At 40.1% G+C, this 6,141-nt stretch overlaps 1 non-coding gene across 1 annotated transcript; it reads left to right on the top strand.

Annotated features, from left to right (window-relative positions):
* The first annotated feature begins 5,526 nt into the window (after positions 1-5,526).
* LOC134347410 (U6atac minor spliceosomal RNA) lies at positions 5,527-5,650 on the top strand. The gene has a single exon (XR_010018152.1). It is a non-coding gene; the product is annotated as a U6atac minor spliceosomal RNA (small nuclear RNA).
* Positions 5,651-6,141: the final 491 nt, after the last annotated feature.

Genomic DNA, 6,141 nt, shown 5'->3' with positions numbered 1-6,141 from the left:
ACATATGTGGAATTATACACATATGTACATGTATATACACACACACACACACACACATAATCACACATGTGTGTACACACACACATACACTCACATAATCACCCAGATCCTTTCTATCCATGTATTAGGAGGCAGGTCCCAAATAACGACACAGAGGTCCTTCGCCAGATACCAATAACAGGATCTAACAGGAGGCAAAGCTAGGGTGGAGTTCAGTCTTTCGTCAATGCAATCAATAAATACTTCTGACATTGAACAACTATTTAAAATGGAGGAAAATACTAAAATAAATGTTTTAAAGAGTACTTTAATATTGCAATATTAAAGAGTACTTTGATGCAGACTTTAATTCCAATTGATACTACTAGGTTTGGACCATGGTCAGCAGGCCAAGTGTGGTGATGATGAAATTATTACGGGACATCATTTAGGGTGATTTGCATATCCCTGTCCTTTCTTAAGTAGCACAGTGAGGAAGACCTATTTTGTGCTGGCGATTTGAAAGGAGTGAATAAAACAAGTTGTTATTTTTATGAACTGCTTTGCACCACTTGTTCCATACATCATCATAAAGCTACTCGGCAGCTCAGAAGAGACATGTCTCTAATGTTCTTCTGTATAAAAATTATTTATAAAAGCTAAACCACCAGACTCCACCCAGTACATCGGAGACGACTGCGTAATAGTTCAATGTTGGCAGTATATCCATTACTTTGGGGTAACCAAAATTTACCTTTTGTGTTTAGCAAATTGGTGTTGGTGTAAAGGTTTTGGTCATTGCTCATTTTTTTTTCTCTATTTCTGTGGATTTATCAGAGCCATTAGATTAAGTACACAATGTGATTACTGCTTCGCCCATACCCCTGGGACCCTGTGATTTATGTGGAGTTCTCAGTCACTCTTGAGCTTTCCTGTTTTTTATAGCTGGGTTGTCATTTAATGATGCTGGCGGAGCTCAAATTAGTCACTTGATGTGACCCTGCTGGTCCTGCATCCCCGCATCTTTAGCAGCTTTTTTGTTTATCTGCTTTCCCTGCATCCTCACACCATGGCCCCTGTTGCCCTGATGTACCAACTCTCACACCCGGGGATTCATGCAGTTTGCCTCCATTACTCATTCCTGACAATAGTCAATTGAGTAAGATGTAGAACACAATTCTACCAGAAAAGACCTATAATGTGCAAGTCAGGAGGTTATCACTGAGGGGCCAGCACCTTCTCTGACTCTCGCTTATCAAGTGCTTTACAGCCTGAGCTGTTACTGTAACTACCAGGGCTGAGAGCTGCAGATTCCTCATCAGATTATTGTATGGCTTGTTTATTAACATTGACTTTCAAAATGTAGCATCTGTATCTAGCAGAAGGCAAATGCCAAGCAATGTGTGAAAATCTATAAATTGGCATAAATTTTCCATATCGGTATACTGTTTGCTGGAAAAACAGTGATATATTGCTGTTTGGTTTAAATCATAGTATTATCATGGTTCTGCTAAAATACTTGGCAGTATTCTTCTTTGATATCTTGAATAAATAGTGTGCAATATATCCTTGACATTGATACTTTTTTGGAATTATGAAAACAAACAATCCATTGAGTCCAACAGTTACGGCTGTTTTAACTTTAACCTTTCTGAAAAAAATCAATCCTCACTAGACTCACTTTTGCCAAGCGAACACTCCGGCACTTCAAGGATTAAAGCCTGTTTGTTCATGATTGTTAATTTTTGAACAAGATTTTCATTTAATGACATTAAAGCTTAGATATTCAGCAATTCAATTAGCACATTAGTTTCACGTGGCGTTATTTAATAGAAATCATCTCTCTCCACTTAGCAGCATTGATGCATAATGGGCTTAGATGCTGATATGCTTCATTAAGGTATATTTAATGCTCTTTAGTCGGAATATATGTCCAAACTCCATTTAGAACTTTGCATGTTGTAATATTATTAAAGCAGTTTGTTTACTTGGGCTGACAGTAGGTTTCTTATCTGCAGAAGGTTTTCTAAGGGTTCCATCGCTGTTCTTGCTTATGTCACACTGGGGAAAAATATTTCTGAAACATTACCACTGAATTCAGCATGTAAGAGCCTGCACAGCTATATAATCATTAGTCAAAGCTATAGCTGAAACCTTAAACAAAGGAAAACAAACTACAAACAGAACAGCATTCTCCGAAGGCACGTCAGGATACCAGAGGAAAAGGAATCACGAGCAAAGATACCTGAGAATGTGCTAAATATTGCTCATCCTGACTTGAAACAGCACACAAAGGAATAAGATGTCACCTAACATTCCATGCAACAAAACAGTGACATCTCTTTAAAATGCCAAGTGCAAGGAGGCAAGGAGGAAGGGATGGAGGAAGGAGGAAGGGAAGGAGAGATAGAAGCAATGCTATACTTCATCAATAAATCTCATCTATGTCACAATTTCCCCTGCCTCATTCACCCTTTAATTACCAGCTCTCTTTTTTAGCTTGCACTGTGGAATGGTCAGGAGATGAAGATAAAAGAGCTGTGCACATAAGCCTGATATTAACTGCAACATTTCAAAGGTTAGGTTCCCGGCCACATGCCCTTGCCCAGAGTGTAACTTTGTGCAGATGAAGAGGTCATTGCTTTTTTTTATTTATTATTATCAAGATCGTAAAAGCCTACCAAGTTTTAGCTACACTCAATTTAAAATCTATGACATTATTTCTTTATCACCTTTATGACGAAATTTGTAAAACACTCTGTTGAAGTTTTGTTATAATGATGAGCTTCAGTATTGTTACTGTTTTACCAAGTCCCAATATAAATCTGTGTTTTGTGTTTAAAAAGATCAACCATTTCTTTCCTTATTATGATGGTTTGATTATGATTCTTGCTAAAAGCTGAATCATTTTTGAAGTTGGTTCTGGGTCATTTTAAACCATGATATAATGTAAAAATTCTGTTTTTATTCAGCAGACTTATACTATAGATACTGTGAGTTCCACATGAGCTACTAACTGATGCATGTATGGGTAATGATTCATGTGATGTAAGATTATTTAATTGGAGGAAAATGCTTTACTGATGTATGGGTTTTCCCCTGTGATCTATTACTGCAGGATCTATTAAGTGTCACAGATGTGGAGATCCATCAGAATATTGGGAAGTATGTCTTCACTAGGCTATTACAGAATGGATATTTTCTGTCTTAGATGTTCAGTATTATAATAGAAATTGTTTCAGGCTGTAGATCTGAGTTATCAGTTTTAAAGTTATTGAATTAGAAATTCAGAAATACTAGCTTTGAGACTTAGAGCTGGAATCAGATTGGGAAAAAAATCTCAGGACTTATTAGGTAAGCTATGATATTCCAATGCAGAATAAAATGATTTAGGGAATGTAAAGTTGGAGTTTAGGGAGAGGGAGCGAGAAAGCAGCAACCAGTATCAGAGAAGGATCAAGGAGTGGAGTGTAATGGTGACAAGTTTACAAGTAAGTTGTCCTTTACTTTCTATATAAGCTGTCAGTAGCATTGGTCTTCCTGAATTCAGGACTTGAAGACACAGGCTTGTCCACATAAACCAAAGTTCTACTGCGGACACAAAGCAGTCATTAACCTTTTGCTTGCAAACTGTTAGAGTGGTTTTTGGGGTTAGCACATATCACAAATAACTTCAGCAACTGACTTCAGCTACTAGTCTTCAGATGCAAATATAAACTGTAGATTATTCTAAAATGCAGCTCTGAAAAATGGGTTCCTATGAACTGTGAAGCAAGTTAATTGGAAAACACGACAACACTGACTTAAATTTATTATTTGTGTGTATTTGGGTGTCTGTATTTGGGGGGGGGTGGTGAAGAAGGAGGTGTGAAGGTGGTGTGTAGATCAAAGGCAGCATTGTAAATATGGAATTGTCCTGAATTTGTCTTTGATCATTAGCAGATAATATGTCGTGTAGTGTTGGGTTAAGCAGAAGTCTTGCTCTAGAAGGGTATCTCTATCTCTCTCTGTCTCTCTCTCCCTCTTTCTCTCTCTCTCTTTCTCTCCCCCTCTCTCCCTCTCTTTCATGACTCCAAAAGGCTGTCAGCTTATTTGTGAGAGTATGTATCAAATAAAAAGATTACTTTTCATACCTACCAACTGTTTCTCTCCGATGACTTTATTCACGCGACAACACAACCTATCTCCTGCCTCATACATAGTAAAACGGAATGGCTCATTTCCAGTTCTCATATGACAGCCAAAGTACCTCTTCAGAATCCGAACACCTTCCTGGCTGAGCAAAGTTGTTTCAATTGAGTGGCCTGCCACTTCCACTCAGGCTTTGAGTGGAAGTTTGGCTTGAGCTGACCTTGCTTCACCTGAGTCCAGCATTGCAGAGTTACAAGGTTGCTTTGTTGGTGGTATTGAAGGAGGAAGACGAGCTACCTTTCCAATGGCTGTTTTACATCTGTCGCTTTATGAACAACATACAGCCACCTCGGCTCATACACTGGTAGAAATGGGTCTGCTGCTGCACAGTAATGGAGCGGTTTGCGCAATGCTATTACAGCACCAGCAACCCGCGTTCAGCTCTGCCACTGCCTGTAAGGAGTTTGTACATTCTACCTGTGACCGTGTGGTTTTCCTCCAGGTGCTTCGGTTTCCTCCCATATTCCAAAGACAGTCGGGGGAGTAGGTTAATTGGTCACATGAGTGTAACTGGGAAGTACAGGCTCATTGGCCAGAAGGGCCTGTTCCTCTGAGGTACCTCTATAAAACATAAAACTAATAAATAAAATTACATTGTGCAACCTATTATATTTTCAGTTTGGTTCACGAGCAAAGCATTTGGCATGGAAGGCCAGAAAGCCAGGAGATGAGGCAAGAGCCCATGATTGACTGCATCTCTCACCGATCTCGCCAGTTAAGGTGCAGAGGGAGATTGAAACCATTCAGGCTGGTACAGAGGCAGGCAGATGTTCAGTGCCATCTACCAGTCTCCCTCCCTCCCTCTCTCCCTCTCCCTGAGGAGGGTCCCTGCATTCGAATGGCCTCCCTCTCCTTCAATGCTGTTGGAGCAAGGATTAGTCACCGCGGTTTGTAGATTTGGACTCAGGTTTATGATGTGTTCTGGTTCTGGTCTCTCCTTGTACTGTGGCTACTTTTTGAGTGATTTTTTAATCAGGGTGGCCTGCAGATAATGAACACTGAGCTGAACTGAAGTATGCCTTTTGATTTTGAGTTTTATATTCTGTGCTTTCACTCGTTTCTTTTGTTGTGGTTTGTGTGATTTTTTTTTTGCTCGTGGGGAGGTGGTGTTTGATGTTTTTCTTTGGAAGATTTAGTTCCGGGGTTCTTTGTGTTGTGACAGTCTGTGGGGAAGACGAATTTTAGGGTTGTATGCCATACACATACTTAGATAATAAATGTATTTTGAAAGATGTACACTCCAAAAGCTGAGGAAGAGTGACAGGGCAGCTTAGTCAGCTGTGGGACTGGCATACCATTAGCCTAGAATTTTACAAGCAGACTTCTACATTACAGCCTGAAATTAAAGTGTTATCAGTGCTGTGTAAAGGAGAGAAGATCAGCACTCCCATAATAATAATGAAAGGGGCCAAGAGACTTTACAACACACAAATAATTAAGGCATTGCCATCTACATTGTGGCATCTAACCATGATTTCAGAAGGCATACGTCTAGAGTGAGTGGAGTAAAGCCCAATTTATACTTCTGCGTCAAATGTACGCTATACCCTACGCCATAGGGTGACGTGCACCTCCCCAAAAAAGTAACTCACTCGTCGTGGTGACACAGACTGCAACAACTGTGATTGGTCCGCTTGGTAGCATCACATTTCCTCATACGCATTTCTGGTTGCTTTTCTCCGCCATGTCTGTACACTGATGCGAAATAAATGGTTGGAGACGATGAACCAAATCGTCAAATCAACCTGCCGACATCTGAAAATATTTGAAATGCATTTCTTCGTCCATGTCTCTCACAAAAAAACTCAACACAGTGGCATAGAAACCCCACTGCCAACTAGCGTTTTGGCGGTGAATTGCAGAGCGACGCAGACACAACTACGCATGCTCGCTACAGCGTAGGGCTACTCAAAAGTATAAATCAGGCCTACGGCGTAGCCCGTACGCAGAAGTGTAAATCAGCCGTAAGAG

Source organism: Mobula hypostoma, chromosome 5 (genome assembly GCF_963921235.1).
Source record: "Mobula hypostoma chromosome 5, sMobHyp1.1, whole genome shotgun sequence".
Taxonomy (NCBI): Eukaryota; Metazoa; Chordata; class Chondrichthyes; order Myliobatiformes; family Myliobatidae; genus Mobula; species Mobula hypostoma.
The sequence above is the reverse complement of the archived record's forward strand: the minus strand, read 5'-3'. Positions and strand labels throughout refer to the sequence as shown.